The 16,224-nt window shown below is 43.7% G+C and overlaps 1 protein-coding gene across 1 annotated transcript in view; it reads left to right on the top strand.

Annotated features, from left to right (window-relative positions):
- LOC308291978 (PDZ domain-containing protein 4-like) overlaps window positions 1–16,224 on the top strand; it is a gene marked incomplete at both ends in the record, with an annotated part of 59,822 nt that overhangs the window by 15,797 nt on the left and 27,801 nt on the right. The gene's annotated exons all lie outside the window — the stretch shown is intronic.

The following is a 16,224-nucleotide window of genomic DNA, read 5'->3' on the forward strand; positions in this document are numbered from 1 at the left end:
TTTCAACAGACTCCAGGCTTTATATATTTATCAGGCTGCCGTGTGTGCCTTTTTTACTCTTAAAGGAGTAGTTCACCCCCAAATTAACTTGTTTTCTATTGATACTGATGCCATGGAGAATTGAGTTCAATCATATTTTTAGTTTTTGTTGCATTCCTAAGACAATAATTTAATTACAATAAATGTACCCCCGTTGATTCCGGATGGGGACCCGAATGTATTTGGGTCCCCATCCGGAATCAATGGGGGTAAATTTACTATAATCAATTTTTTTGTCTAAGGAATGTGACAAATACAAAAAAAAAATATTGAACTCAAGTCTCCGCGTGAGTAATCAATAGAAAAAAGGTCATTTTGGGGGGTGAACTACTCCTTTAAGCCAGATAACATATCGTCACTGTCAGGCAAAAACCTTGTATCTCCAAGTTTCTAATGTATATGTTATTTCAAAATGAGGCCTAAAGCCCTACTTCACCATACAAGAGTGCCGCACAAAAGTAATTTTAAATCATTTTTTTAAATGTTAAATACAAAACGAACGGTACCCACCCGACAACAACGATGGCATAAATACAAATGTGGGCTTGTAGAGCCATGTTCAGTGTGTGACACCGTAGACGTACAGTAGTATGGCTGAGCATAAATTAGGCTTGAGTTTCTGTCCTGTATTGTCTTCTTTTCTTAATCTCTGTCCACTGTATGGTACATAAGGGATTCATTTGCTCTTTAAAAGAACTTCAAATAGAAACTAATTAGGCTTAGTGTTAATTATTTCCCACTTGGTTTCTGTGTGTATTTTACAGTATGCGTGTGTGTACTGTGTCTGTGTGTACATTTCCTTAAAAGTGTGTGTTCCTTGATTTGCTATGCTTTCCTCTCCTCCTTCCTCCATCTAGGGGCGTCACAAGGGGGGGAGGGGGAAGTGGGACGGAGTTACTATGGCCCAAGGTAGAGAGGCCTTGAATTTTATACTTTAGCTATTGAAAAATAGCAGATCTACAAGCTCACAGTAGATCTGCTATTTTTGAAAAGTCGTGAAAATGTGTGCAAATCTTTGAATATATATGTATTTTTTAAGCGAACATTTGTTACTCAAATGTTGCTTCTGGGGGGTCCCTGGAACTAAATATTTTGAGATGGGGGTCCGTGGCCAAATACATTTAATTTTGGGGGTCCTTCACACGAAAAGGTTTGAGCACCACTGACTTTGAAACATAGGTTTTTAAAAAAAAAACTCGACTCTCGATTCGGTGCCACGCTGTGAGCTTGTATATCTGCTATTTTTCAATAGTTAAAGCACAAAATAACGCGTACTAATGCGTTCCCACTTCCCAGTCTAAATGGTTTAAACCCGCCCTATGAAGAACATTCATGGGGGGCCCGCAGTGAATCCTTGTACCCAGGGCCCAGAATTTGGTGCGACACCCCTGCTCCATCCCTCCGTCTTTCACCTCCCTGTCTCCCTGTTCTCTCTCTCCTTCAATGTCATCATCTATCGTTGGTTTTCTTCTCTCAGTCCTTTGAACTCTGAATCTCTTTCATCTGCCCCACTGACCTCCTGCTGTGCTCCGATGAATATTTGGAGGCTTGGGTTCAGCAGGGAGTTTACGTGCAATTTCAATACCCATTTCACGCAGACAGATACAATATGTGGGGGTGACGGGTTGAGAGGAGCGCAAATCCTAACCTCTCACCTATATACCAGTAAGACTAAATCGGGAGATAAGCGACTGTCAGGTCGCATGTAAAAATCAGCCTGATGGCGGCGCTAAATGTGACAGATCCATGTTGATGACATGGGTCTAGACATACTGTGATTTGCGTGATTTTTAGGGTCAAATTTGTAGGAGCAGTGTCCAAAAATGTGTTTTGCAAGAATCTGCCTCATGGCGGTGCTAGAAGAGGGCCATGTGAGAAATGAGGGGTGGAGGTTGTGGTTTGGCAGCCAAGGAGTGTGTGTGCAAAGTTTGGCATGGATAGGGGCAACGGTGACGGAGGTATGAGAAGGGGAAAAGTCTGACGTGACAGACTGACTGACAGCCGGTGGAGGTTTTGATAGTAACTGCGACCTGACGGTCGCAATAAACCATTTGAATTGACCTGGAACCCCATTATGTAACTATATCCTACCTTTTCAAGCCGGGAACCCCTTTTGGGGTTCTTGTTGCTATGTACAGTGTATAGCAAGTAGCAACATAATCTTTTTCTAATTTATTTATAAATATTTGAAGTTTTCCAGAAAGTCAACATTTAGAAAGTGTTTTTAGAATCGACCTCCGGTCTAAATTGGTTAAATTGCATTTGTTGCGACCATAGGTCGCACTTTACTATCAAAACCACCACAAAGTGTAAGTAACTCCGTCCCTCCGTCTGTCTGTCAGTCTGTCTGTCACACCTCACACGTCACACCTTTTCCCTGCTTATATCTCCGCAACCGTTGCCCCGATCCATGCCAAATTTTGCACACACGTTCCTTGGCTGCCAAACTACAACCTCCAAGGACCCCCGGTGGGGGACCCCCAGATGTAAAAAATGACCAAATGCGCAAACATGACCAAATGACCACCCCAACGGGGCTGCTCACAGGGAATTCCCGGGGACCACCGACTCCTGGTGCTCCAGAACGGATGCAAAAGTGGTGGCGCCCCCAGTGGAGGACCCCCTACACTGCAGCTCACATAAAATGCCGTAACTCCGGCTAGGAGCGACCGGGACAGCCGGGGCCGGTACCTATTCGTCCACCTTGCCGGCGCGGAGACCCCACCCCTCATTTCTCACATGGCCCTCTTCTAGCGCCACCATGAGGCCGATTCTTGCAAAACACATTTTTGGACACTGCTCCTACAATTTTCGCCCTAAAATCACGCAAATCGGTACACAGTATGTCTACACTCATCCCATCAACATGAATCTGTCCCATATAGCGCCACCTCCAGGCCGATTTTTAAAAACACATTTTTGGACACTGCTCCTACAGATTTTGCCCTAAAATCACGAAAATCACTACACAGTATGTCTACACTCATGTCATCAACATGGATCAGGAAGATTTTGGCAAAACACATTTTTGCCCTATTTGTGGAGATAAGTGACCTACGGTCGCTTATCTCCCGATTAGGGAGCCTTACTGGTTTATGACATGTGCTATGCAAATTAATTTGCCTGGCATAACCTAAAGGTAATTATATCATCCAAAGCTATTTGGTAATTAGTCTTGTGTAGCCAGAGGACAAACCAAGTCAAACTTTTCATTGGTTCAATAAGACGCAGACACTCTTAAACATTTTTGTTATCATTTACAGTATATAATATAAGGAAAATAGCCAATCTGCAAGCTCATAACACTTAAAAACGGGCTATTAAAACTGCGTTTGCGTGACACTGCTTTTACGACGAAGTAGGGCATTCATTTATGAAAAAACATAAAAATGTGAAATATAGACATACAAGGTTTCTGCCCGACTGCAACGATATACAGTATGAGCTCATGGGAGCAGTACATTAAACATTCAGGGTGGTGGTACTGTACTGTACTGTGGTTCTCTGGGGAAAGCAGGGACAGAGAGCCTAGTTATACACAAAGACAGGGGCGTCACAAGGGGGGGGGGGGGGGGGAGTGGGACTGAGTTACTAGGGCCCAAGGTGGAGGGGCCTTAATTATTGTATACTTTAGTTATTGAAAAATAGCAGATATACAAGCTCGCAGCGCGGCACTCATTTGTAGATCTGCTATTTTTTGAAAAGTCGTGAAAATGTGTGCAAATATTTGAATATATGTATTTTTTAAGTGAACATTTGTAACTCAAATTTTGCTTCTGGTGGGTCCCTGGAACCCCCACTTTTTAGATGGGGGTCCGTGGCCAAATAAATATCATTTTGGGGGTCCTTCACATGAAAAAGTTTGAGCACCACTGACATAGAAACATAGGTTTTTCAACAAAAAAAAAAACGTCAAAGACTTGCACAAAGGTTCACGATTTTAAAAAAATAGCAGATCTACAAGCTTGCAGCGCGGCACCGAGTGCCATGCTGTGAGCTTGTATATCTGCTATTTTTAAAGCACAAAATAACGCAGTGAATCCTTGTACCCAGGGCCCAGAATTTGGTGCGACACCCCTGCACAAAGATAAGAGAGGACTCAGTCTGTGTCTGTACTCTGAGGACCCTCATAGGGGTCTGGGACCCCTGGGGGTCCTCAAAGGTACTACAGGTGGGCCACCAAATCTTTGTGTGACAGGAATTATTTAATTTTCTTTGTATTTTTACATTAATCACTTGAATCCTAGCATCCCTTTTCTGTGGGGAAATAATCACAGAAAATAGCAGATCTACAAGCTCATCACAACTTATAAGTCAGCTCATTTTTCGCCAAAGCAGTTTGGTGCAGAGGGAAACATAAGAGGGTTTAAGTGGTTAACTGGTATGAAAATACACACTAACGTTGAAGACCCCTGCCCTGAACAATAGATACCAGGCCTGTGCCATGTCATCTTGTCTCATTCAAAAGATAAACAACATAACAATATAACCAGTAAGACTCCCTAAATCGGGAGATAAGCGACCGTCACGTCGCATACACAAACTTTAGAAGGCAATGGTAGCCAATCAGGAGGGAATATGGGAAATGGGATAGATCCATGTTGATGACATGACAGTAGGTATACTGTGTACCGATTTGCGTGATTTTAGGGCAAAATCTGTAGGAGCAGTGTCCAGAAATGTGTTTGAAAAAATCGGCCTGATGGTGGCGCTATATGGGACAGATCCATGTTGATGATACGAGTATAGACATACTGTGTACCAATTTGCGTGATTTTAGGGCAAAATATGTAGGAGCAGTGTCCAAAAATGTGTTTGAAAAAATCGTCCTGATGGTGGCGCTATATGGGACAGATCCATGTTGAAGACATGAGTGTAGACCAAGTGTGTACCGATTTGTGTGATTTTAGGGCAAAATTTGTAGGAGCAGTGTCCAACAATGTGTTTTCAAGAATCTGCCTCATGGTGGCGCTAGAAGAGTTTTCTACCACAATATGTCCACACTACGCCAGGTTAATAGACCACCCTCACCCACAGGTCACTTTGTCAGAGCTCTCCATTTGACATGCTGGTGGCTGGTCTCATCCCAGGGAGTGTCATCCTGCTTGTGCAGCCTGACAGGCAGTGTTGACACAGTTATCCTTGGGATGAAATAAGGCTTGGGTCCTTGGATCCCTCTCCTCACATGTCGTCGATGTCGGCTTGAAATCTCACATGTCCAACGCTGGGACTATTCAGGAAATGTGTGGAGTTTGCATGTGTGGAGTTTGCATGTTCTCCCCGTGTCTCCTAGGGTAGGTACCCTCACAAAACCATAAAGTAATCCTGGTCTCTATAATGCCTCCCCCTGGCCAGCCGGGGCGCCTGATGGAGGGGAAAGGAACTGGTTAGAAAAAAAGTGTTCCTTCCACGCGCTACGTCCAAACCGGGGGAAATCCCCCCAGTTAGGTGAAAAGAAGCAACTTGGACTCCTCATGCACTGAAGGAAGCATGAGGTCAGTCCGTTGTCTCCCCAGGCGCGGCAGAGGGAGAGCAGAGACCAGGATTACATACTGTAGGCAATTGGCACTGGGTGAAAGAAATGCGTTAGAAAAATCGTGTGATAAAAATTATAAGAGAAAAAAGAACCTGTGTACAGGTTCACACTGAGCACTATAACTAAAACTATAAAAGTATAGCTCTAAAAATCGTTTTAAGTCAAGTGGATGGCAATGCTCACAACGACTATAAATAAATAAAATGGTGAATAGTGGTTGTGACCGTAGGTCGCACTTACTATCAAAACCTCCACAAACTGGGAGTCTGTCCGTCTGTCTGTCACACCTCACACGTCACACTATTGCCCTGCTCATATCTCCGCAACCGTTGCCCCGATCCATGCCAAATTTTGCACACACGCTCCTTGGCTGCCAAACTACAACCTCCAAGGACCCCCGGAGCTCCAGGGACCCCCAGGTCCCTGGGGGACCCCCAGATGTAAAAAATGATCAAATGTGCAAAAATGACCAAATGACCACCCCAACGGGGCTGCTCACGGGGAATTCCCGGGGACCACCGACTCCTGGTGCTCCAGAACGGATGCAAAAGTGGTGGCGCCCCCAGTGGAGGACCCCCTCCACTGCAGCTCACATAAAATGCCGTAACTCGGGCTAGGAGGGTCCGGGAGAGCCGGGGCCGGTACCTATTCGTCCGCCAAGGCAACGCGGACACCCCACCCCTCATTTCTCACATGGCCCTCTTCTAGCGCCACCATGAGGCCGATTTTTAAAACACATTTTTGGACACTGCTCCTACAGTTGTTGCCCTAAAATCACGCAAATCGCTACACAGTATGTCTACACTCATCCCATCAGCATGAATCTGTCCCATATAGCGCCACCTTCAGGTCGATTTTTAAAAACACATTTTTGGACACTGCTCCTACAGATTTTGCCCTAAAATCACGAAAATCACTACACAGCATGTCGACACTCATGTCATCAACATGGATCAGGAAGATTTTGGAAAAACAAATTTTTGCCCTATTTGTGGAGATAAGCGACCTACGGTCGCTTATCTCCCGATTAGGGAGTCTTACTGGTATAGTTACCGTGGGAATGGTGCTTTACAATGGATCCGATGATAGTTATTATTTAGTCAAAAGCTCTTGTTAGTTACTTTTCATTAAACTCATGGAGTTAGACGAATCTGCCATTGCAAAGAAAATTTTCCCTTGGTTCAGTATTTATAACCAGTAAGACAACCCTAATCGGGAGATAATCGACCGTCACGTCGCATACACAAACTTTAGAAGGCAATCGTTGCCAATCAAGAGGGAATATGGGAAATGGGACAGATCCAAGTTGATGACATGACTTTAGAGATACTGTGTACCGCTTTGCGTGATTGTAGGCCAAGATCTGTAGGAGCAGTGTCCAGAAATGTGTTTAGCAAAAATCGGCCTGATGGTGGCGCTAGAAGAGGGGCATGTGAGAAATCGGGGGCAGGGGTTGTGATTTGCCATCCAAGGAGTGTGTGTGCAAAGTTTGGCATCAATAGGGCCTGACTTCATTGCTTTCACTAATAGAAAGGCTATTTTGTTGCTTCTGAGTGGCACTTTTGTAGTATCAATCAAGTAATAGGGCATTAATTTACGAGGGGGGAAAAAACAGCATAAAAAGTTTAACTATGGAGATACAAGGTTTCTGCCCGACAGTGACGATGTACTGTAAGTAACTGACCTTCGTATTCAATAGGTATCAGAGACCATACCATACATATAGGTAGCAGGTCATGGTTAATGTGCAATGCATGCCTCATCAGAGAGTAAGACACACTGGATGCATTAAAAACATCACCCTATGAGGTCATCTTCAAAGCAATGCACTCAGAACATCTCATTGATAATGAATGAGAGCTTCCTCTGTCTGTCTGTCTCTCTCTCTCTCTCTCTCTCTCAATTAAATTTCAATTCACTTCAAATGAGCTTTACTGGCATGGGAAAACACAGTGTACATTGCCAAAGCAAGTGTCAAATGAGATCAGTCAAAGTCTAAGAAATGTGTGTAGATCTTCTATTTTTTAAAACGTTGTGAAAACGTGTGCAAATCTTTGAATATTTTTTTAAGCAAACATTTGTAACTCAAATTTTGCTCCTGTGGGGTCCCTGGAACTAAACATTTTGAGATGGGGGTCCGTGGCCAAATACATATCATTTTGGGGGTCCTTCACATGAAAAGACCACTGACAAAGAAACATGGGTTTTTCAAAAAACCTTTGAAGGATTTGAAATATTCAAAGACCTCGAATTTCTTTCAAAAATAGCAGATCTACAAGCTCGTTAACGTCAATAAAGAACTGTGCAAACAGAGCTATGTCAACTTTGCAACTTGCAGAACAAAAAAAACGAGATTTACAAAACCACATAAATGTTAATTTGCTGTTCGAAAGTTATTTCATACACATGTAGGCAAGGGTTGGCTTGGTATTACGCGTTTAGAAATAACTGCAACGTTTTTTCAGGATTTGCTGTCACTTTCTGCAAAAATCTGCAGACTTTCCCTGACGAATGGCAGCAATTTCTCTCTCTCTCTCACTCTCAGGGGTGTCGCACCAAATTCTAGGCCCTGGGTACAAGGATTCACTCACATTTTGTGCTTTAACTATTGAAAAATAGCAGATATACAAGCTCACAGCGTGGCTCTGAGTGCCGCGCTGCGAGCTTGTAGATCTGCTATTTTTGAAAAGAAATCAAAAGTCTTTGAATATTTCAAATCCTTCTAAGGTTTTTTGAAAAATCCATGTTTCTATGTCAGTGGTTCTCAAACCTTTTCATGTGAAGGACCCCCAAAATGACATGTATTTGGCCACGAACTCCCATCTCAAAATATTTAGTTCCAGGGACCCCACAGGAGTAAAATTTGAGTAACAATGTTTGCTTAAAAAATACAATACATACATTGCACACGTTTTCACGACTTTTCAAAATAGCAGATCTCCAAGCTCGCAGCGAGCGTGTATATCAGAGCTATCTGCTATTTTTCAGTAGCTAAAGTGTAAAATAATTCCAGGCCCCTCCACCTTGGGCCCTAGTAACTCAGTCCCACTTTCCTCCCCCTTGTGACGCCCCTCCTCACTCTCACTCTCTCTCTCTCTCTCTCTCTCTCTCTCTCTCTCAGCCCCTCTCAGACTGTATCCAGACCTGTCAGTCATGGCCGTTGGGCCACTCTCTAATAGCCTGTATCTCTCCTTCCTTCCTGGTGCCGATATGAATAAACAGCTCCTCGCTGCTCGTGCCGTGGATGCTGGGAACAATAGATGCCTCCCGCTCTTAGGGAGAACGAGGCAGATAGAGAGATGGAGGGAGGATAGCATCGCTTCGTGTCGGTGCCAGAAACCTTGTATATCTCCATATTTTAACTAGGGCTGGGACTTCGATTAACACATCAGGTATTAATTAATGCAGGGGTCTTCAACGTTTTCAGCCCAGGGACCCCTTAGCTGAGAGAGAGATGAAGCAGGGACCCCCACAACCTGTTCATAGATTCCATGTAGTTTCATCGTTTGACAGCACAATCATCAGTATATTTTGAATTCATGTAAATTTGTGTTTTCAGATATTTAACCACTTGAACCGTCAATACCTTGACCTTTCACTCTGTACTTGGTGTACTCTTATTCCCCTCTACACCAAACCTCTTAAGGTTTCTATCACACAAAGATTTGGAGGACCCCCTGTAGTAACTCTGAGGACCCCCTTTGGGTCCCGGACCCCCTGTTGAATTAATGAATTCATCCTCCTCTGCCACAGGTTTTCAGTGTTTTATTTTTGCGAGTAGAACGCACCTTGTGGCCAGATGTAAACAAAAACCACGCGACCAGGTGGAGAGTCGTCTTTTCCTTCACTCGGAAAAGAATACGAGATAAATTACCTTTTCTAAATCTCAACATGGAGCCAGGTAGAGCTGAAATTTGTATTTCCAATTGTATTCTGGGAGCCATTCTCGGGTGTGGAGTCTACCAAAATGGGCTTTAATAAAAAAAAAAGGGTTTCCATTTTTTTTTATCGAGTCCCATCCCTAATTTTTACTTTGTATGTTTAGTTTCTTTTTGTGAATTAATGCCCTAATTGTAATTTTAGGGATATTTCGTGCTAATCAGTCTAAAAGCACCACATTTTGCACAGATGTAGCCCAGGGCATGCTCTAATGATTTAGCTAGGGCGCCCGAGTTTTCTAGGTATTTAAGTAGGATGTGAGGGGTCCCCAGAAAAAACCCACAAAACTGTGAAAAGTGATGACTCATCACTTTTCATCACTAAACCATCGTTTTTCTGGAGCCATTTGTAGCCCAAGGAATGTTTTTTGTACAAAACAAATGCTTGCAATGGATTCAGCATCATGATGGGTATTTTCCTCCTGTATAGAAAGCCGATGGGAGCCCAACTTCATTTGGCCGCTGTGGCGACCCCGAAGGTCGCAAACTCGGGCACCCTAGCTAAATCATTAGAGCATGCCCTGGGCTACATCTGTGCAAAATGTGGTGCTTTTAGATTGATTAGCACGAAATTACCATTCTATCTCCCTAAGGCCTCCGACTAACAGAAGAAAACGCTAGAAAAACAAAAGAAACCCATGTCATGATGCTGTGGTGATTTTATTTTTGCGTTATCTCCCCCCCCCCCCCCCCCCCCCCCCCACCACCACACTCCAGCAGAACACACACAGCACAGGTTTAATTCCCCATCACACAAAGGTCACTTAGAGAGAGAGTGAGGAAGGTTCTTATTTGTTGTGGAGTGAAGGAACTCATTAGAAGAGGTCAGAGAGAGAGCCGGTGGAGGTTTATGAAGGGCCAGGGGTGTGGCACCAAATTCTGGGCCCTGGGTACGAGGATTCACTCACATTTTGTGCTTTAACTATTGAAAAATGGCAGATCTACAAGCTCACAGCGCGGCACCGAGTGCCGCACTGTGAGCTTGTAGATCTGCTATTTTGGAAAAATTCGCGAAGATTTGTGCGGAATATTTCAAATCCTTCTAAGGTTTTTTGAAAAACCTTTGTTTCTATGTCAGTGGTGCTCAAATATTTTCATGTGAAGGACCCCCAAAATGATATGTATTTGGACACGGGCCCCCCATCTCAAAATACTTAGTTCCAGGGACCCCCCCCAGAAGCAAAATTTGAGTTACAAATGTTCGCTTAAAAAGTACATATATTCAAAGATTTGCAGACATTTTCACGACTTTTCAAAAATAGCAGATCTACAAGCTCGCAGCGCGGCACTCGGTGCCGCGCTGTGAGCTTGTATATCTGCTATTTTTCAATAGCTAAAGTATACAATAATTAAGGCCCCCTCCACCTTGGGCCGTAGTAACTCGGTCCCACTCCCCCCCCCCCTGTGACGCCCCTGTGAAGGCCCATTAGTGTAAGAAGGAAGGACAAACAGGGATGGGCTGCAACACAGGAGCCTGTTTGTGTCTCCTCCAGGGAGGAGGGGCTGGGCGGGCGAGAGAGAGAGAGAACTGCTGAGACAGCATGGAGAGAGAGACTATGTAGAATCAGGGGCGTCACAGGGGGGGGGGGAGTGGGACGAGTTACGAGGGCCCAAGGTGGAGGGGCCTTCATTTTGGGAGTCCTTCACATGAAACGATTTGAGCACCACTGACATAGAAAAATTTTTTTTTCAAAAAACCTTAGAAGGATTTGAAATATTCTAAAGACTTTCACGATTTTTCAAAAATAGCAGATCTACATGCTCGCAGCGCGGCACTCGGTGCCGCGCTGTGAGCTTGTATATCTGCTATTTTTCAATTGAAGCACAAAATAACGCGTAATCATGCGTCCCCAGTCTAAATGGTTTAAGCCCTTCTCCCCCTATGAAGAACATTCATGGGGGGGCCCACACTGAATCCTTGTACCCAGGGCCCAGGATTTGGTGCGACACCCCTGTGTAGAATAGAATCACTACACAGTGTGTCTCTCTCTCTCTACACTGTGGATGCATGAGAAAAGGAGAAAGAGAGGATGGAGAAGAGAGAGAGAGAGAGAGAGATGAATGGATGGAGAATTGAAAGGCAGACGGCAGGAAATGGTTTATAAACGAAAGCGTGGAAACACCAGAGGGTATTTGTCAAGGAAGGCTTGGGAAAGAAAATCAAAACGTTGCCTTCAGGCAGAAGTAATCTCCAATTCTCCATATTTAAACTCTTTGTTTCTTTTTTCCCCCCCGTAAATGAATGTCCAACTTCAGCATACTAGAGTGTCGCACAAAAGTAGTGAAAGTAGCAAATGTGCACGCTCGCACGTTGTTGTGAGCAGTGTTGATTTCGTAGACTAAAACTATGACGAAAAATGTTCGTCGACTGACGAAAACAAAATAAAAACGAAATAAAAAACTAAGCTGTGGTGACTAAAACTAAGACTAAATATATTGACAATTTCGTCAACAAAATAAAAACTAGACTAAAACATTAAAGGAGCTATAGTCAACTTTTTCATTGTAGGGCCGACACTTTGTTTACATCCTAGTCTATAGACTAGGATGTAAACAAAGTGTCGGTCTGACAATGGCCAAAATGATTATTTTATCATTATTTTACGCTTTTTGTGGTCATTTTTGAATAGAAACACATATAAGAAGCTTATTATTTTAAGATATTTTTGAAACATTATTTTTATTTTAGCATCCGTTTTTCAAGAAAAAGTTGACTATAGCTCCTTTAAGGAGGGACTAGTGGAGAAGAGAGTCATTTTATGTTTGGTTGCTCTCAGCTGTTGCGTGCTGAAAATAGCAGATCTACAGCGCGATGCGTTGTGAGCTTGTAGATCTGCTATTTTCAGCACACAACCAAGTGTAAAATCAGTCATTACGATGCCATCAAGGCCTGCCAAAATACATTTCAGTTGACTAAATCAACTGTAGATTTAGTCGCCTAAAATCTTATGATATTTATTTGACTAAAATTAGACTAAAACTAATACTTTTCAGGTGACTATATTATGACTAAAACCAAATGTCATTTTTACTAACACTAAATCAAAATTAGCTGTCAAAAACAACACTGTTTGTGAGCTTGTATTTCTGCTCTTTTTTTTTAAATTGAAAGTGGTAAAGTGAACATACAAGGTTTCCAGTGGCGATATGAAGGGTTGGATTTGCTGAGAGGATTGGGCAGACCTGTGATTTTTTATCCCTGCTTCTGGTCTGATTGAATTTACATGCATTTCCTCTTGGTTTGAAATTTATGTTTGATATTCCTCACAATGTAATAAAAATAAATGTCTGGTAACCACATGTAGGGTAGAGTTCTCAAATTCTGCCCGAACCCGACCATACCCGACCTGACCCGACGTTTTCGGGCCGGGTAGGGCCTAAAATGTATGCTAACTAGTAGGGCCGGGTAGGGCCTTGGGCCTGCCCAGTTAGGGCCAGGCCTTAATTTTCAGGCCCGTTGAGAACTCTAATGTAGGGTTAACTAGTAAGATGCTTCAGGGCGACAAGCGACCTCGTCGCGCCACAGTGATGTGGACATCAGGGATCTCCATATATGGGCATAAAAGGGATTTGTTCCTCTGGCATCACACAGAACTCCATATCTCCATATATGGGCATAAAAGGGATTTGTTCCCCCTGGCATCACAGGGATCTCTCTAACAGGGCATCATTAATATTGATGACATCAGGGAACTCCATATATGAGCATAAAAGGGATTCTGTTAGTGTGACATCACATTGAAGCCAGAGCGTGATGTCAGAGCGGCAAACCCATTCTGCTAGAGTGGTTCCCGACATCACAGTGACGTCAGAGAGCATGACACAATTTTACGGTCTATGGGTTTGCCTACAGAAAAATGTGTACACGTCTACCTACAAGCTGTGACATTTCTCATGGTAAACTGCGACCTTCGGTTGCAATAAAAAAAAAATAAGAAAGAAAACTTTACAAAAATTGTAAAAAGAAGAAAATTCTAAAATGGCTTAAATAGCAGATCTACAGGCTCACAATGCATCGCATTGAGATGCGTTGTGAGCTTGTTGATCAGCTATGTTTGACAGTATATAATAACTATAGACAGACACACACACACACACACACACACACACACACACACACACACACACACACACACACACACACATATATACACACTTGTAGCTATATCTGGCAAGATGTAGTGGTGGTTGGCTGCACGGAGAAACATTGATTTGACACACAATTACTGAAGGGAGAAGAGGGAAAATGGAGCAGGGCGAGGCAGTGTTAGAGGTTGTAAAGATGTGGAGCGCATGCAGACTGCCAAGGTCAGTGTGTGCACCATGAATACACAACACAATGGCTGTCTGCCTCCATGAGAGTCCACACACACACACACACACACATACACTATACTTGTGAGGACATCAGCATTTTATGAATGGCATGTTTGCCATTTCTAACCGTATCAACCCATTCCCACTGGGCCAGATAACAGATAAAAAAAATCTCTTTCTCCATTCAAGATAAAAAAATATCTGTCACAGATGAAAAAAATATCAGATTTTTATCTGTATCTTACCATCCACTTGAATGGAGAAAGAGATTTTTTTATCTGGAGAAAGAGATCTTTTTATCTGTTATCTGGCCCAGTGGGAATGGGCCTTAAAGCTGATAAATAGCAGATCGAGCTGAGCTTGTATATTGGCTATGCTTCGACGCACAATGCCGGCGCAATTTAAACAAGTATATATCAGACATAATTCCAAAACCCTAAATCATACTCCAACTGCCTAATCCTAACCCTAAACACAACCAGAATCCCTTTCTAATTGTAAACCTCTCTAAAAGTATTTTGTATGACAAAACCAACATCCAGGTCCTCACAATGTCTATTTCTCAAATTCTACTATACTTGTGCAGGGACATTTGGTCCTCACTGGTATAGAAATACACTCACGCACGCGCGCGCGCACACACACACACACACACACACACACACACACACACACACACACACACACACACACACACACACACACACACACACACACACGCCTCAGCAATGTCGATTCCAACACGCACACCAAAACACACTCGTGCCTGTAGCTTGTTACAACAACTGTTAGCGCTGTCTGCTCCAGCCATCTGTCTCGCCAGTGTCTCGTAGGAAATCAACTTGGAGTATGTTTTCGTTGACGGGCAAAACCCAGGGATAATGTGTTCGAGTTGAACGCGGCCAAACCGTTTCCATAATATATTCAGGCCCCGTGTTAACGGAGGTGGTTATCTTTTTCACCTTTAAGCAGACATGGGTTTAACGCAGGTGGCCGTGCTTTCGGTTGACCAGCGTCAGTAGCGGTGTCACCCTGAGCCAGCACCCCACTGCTTCAAGCAGATTTTCCTCTGACTAATCCCTTATTTTTGAACCCCCCCTATTCACCCCTCTCTCCGTCTCACTCTCCCTCTCAGGCACGTGCACACATGGACATCAAAAGGGGGCTTGAGCCCCTGCCCCTTTATCTGTCTTTAAAAAAGTGCCCTCTCCAGACCATGAATGCAGTTTTTTCTACGGTGAAAGAAATGCAAATGCCCCCTCTTTCCATGCCATACCTGAAGGCAGCGTTCAGAGAAATGTCTTGTCCAAACTCTCATGAACTTGAATGCAGGCTTTTGTGTTGAAACAATTGCCCTCTCTGAGTCTGTGTGGAAATCAACTATCGAAAATAGCCGACACTCCAAGCTGGTCTGGTATTTTTGATATTTTCACCAAAAAGGCCCTTTTAGAAATTTCAGCCCCTGCCCCTCTAACATTCTCTGCATGTCCCTGCTCTCTCTCTCTCTATCTCTCTCTCTCTCTCTCTCTCTCTCTCTCTCTCTCTCTCTTTGATCCAGCTCACGCAGGGGGCCGCGTCTCACAGAGATATTTAGGAATTGTGGTGGTGTTCAGCATGCGAGGTGTAGCGCGGACAAAACATATACAAAGGCGTTAAGGCGGTAACTTGCGAACAGGGGCGGTCACAAGGGGGGGGGGGGGGGGGGGGGTTGAAGTGGGACTGAGTTACTAGGGCCCAAGGTGGAGGGGCCTAATACTTTAGCTATTGAAAAATAGCAGATATACAAGCTCACAGCGCAGCACCGAGTGCCGCGCTGCGAGCTTGTAGATCTGCTATTTTTGAAAAGTCGTGAAAAAACTAACATTTTGCTTCTCGGGGGGTCCCTGAAACTAAATATATAGATTTTGAATATTTTGAGCCAAATACATATAATTTTGGGGGTCCTTCACATGAAAAAGTTTGAAACATAGGTTTTTCCAAAAAAATATTTGAAATATTCAAAGACTTGCACACATTTCCACGATTTTTCCAAAATAGCAGATCTACAAGCTCGCAGCGCGGCACTTGCGAGCTTGTATATCTGCTATTTTTCAATAGTTAATTTGTGCGGGGGGGGGGGGGCCCGCAGTGAATGAATCCTTGTACCCAGGGCCCAGAATTTGGTGCGACACCCCTGCTCGCGAAGGTGTGCTGTGTGGAAATGTGTGGGCTATACATGTGGACCATGTCAGCCCCTGTGAAGGGAGAGCTCCGAGTGGAACAGAGGCTATCCATCACAGTTGTCTGCCCGTTTCTCCTATAGAAAGGACACAAACTATAATTCGCTTTACAAATTCCAACACAACTTGCCTCATAGTCAGGAAAAATTAGCAGAATACCTGTCAAATCTGGGAA

The sequence above is a fragment of the Nannobrachium achirus genome (assembly GCF_963921795.1).
Source record: "Nannobrachium achirus genome assembly, chromosome: 9".
Classification (NCBI taxonomy): Eukaryota; Metazoa; Chordata; class Actinopteri; order Myctophiformes; family Myctophidae; genus Nannobrachium; species Nannobrachium achirus.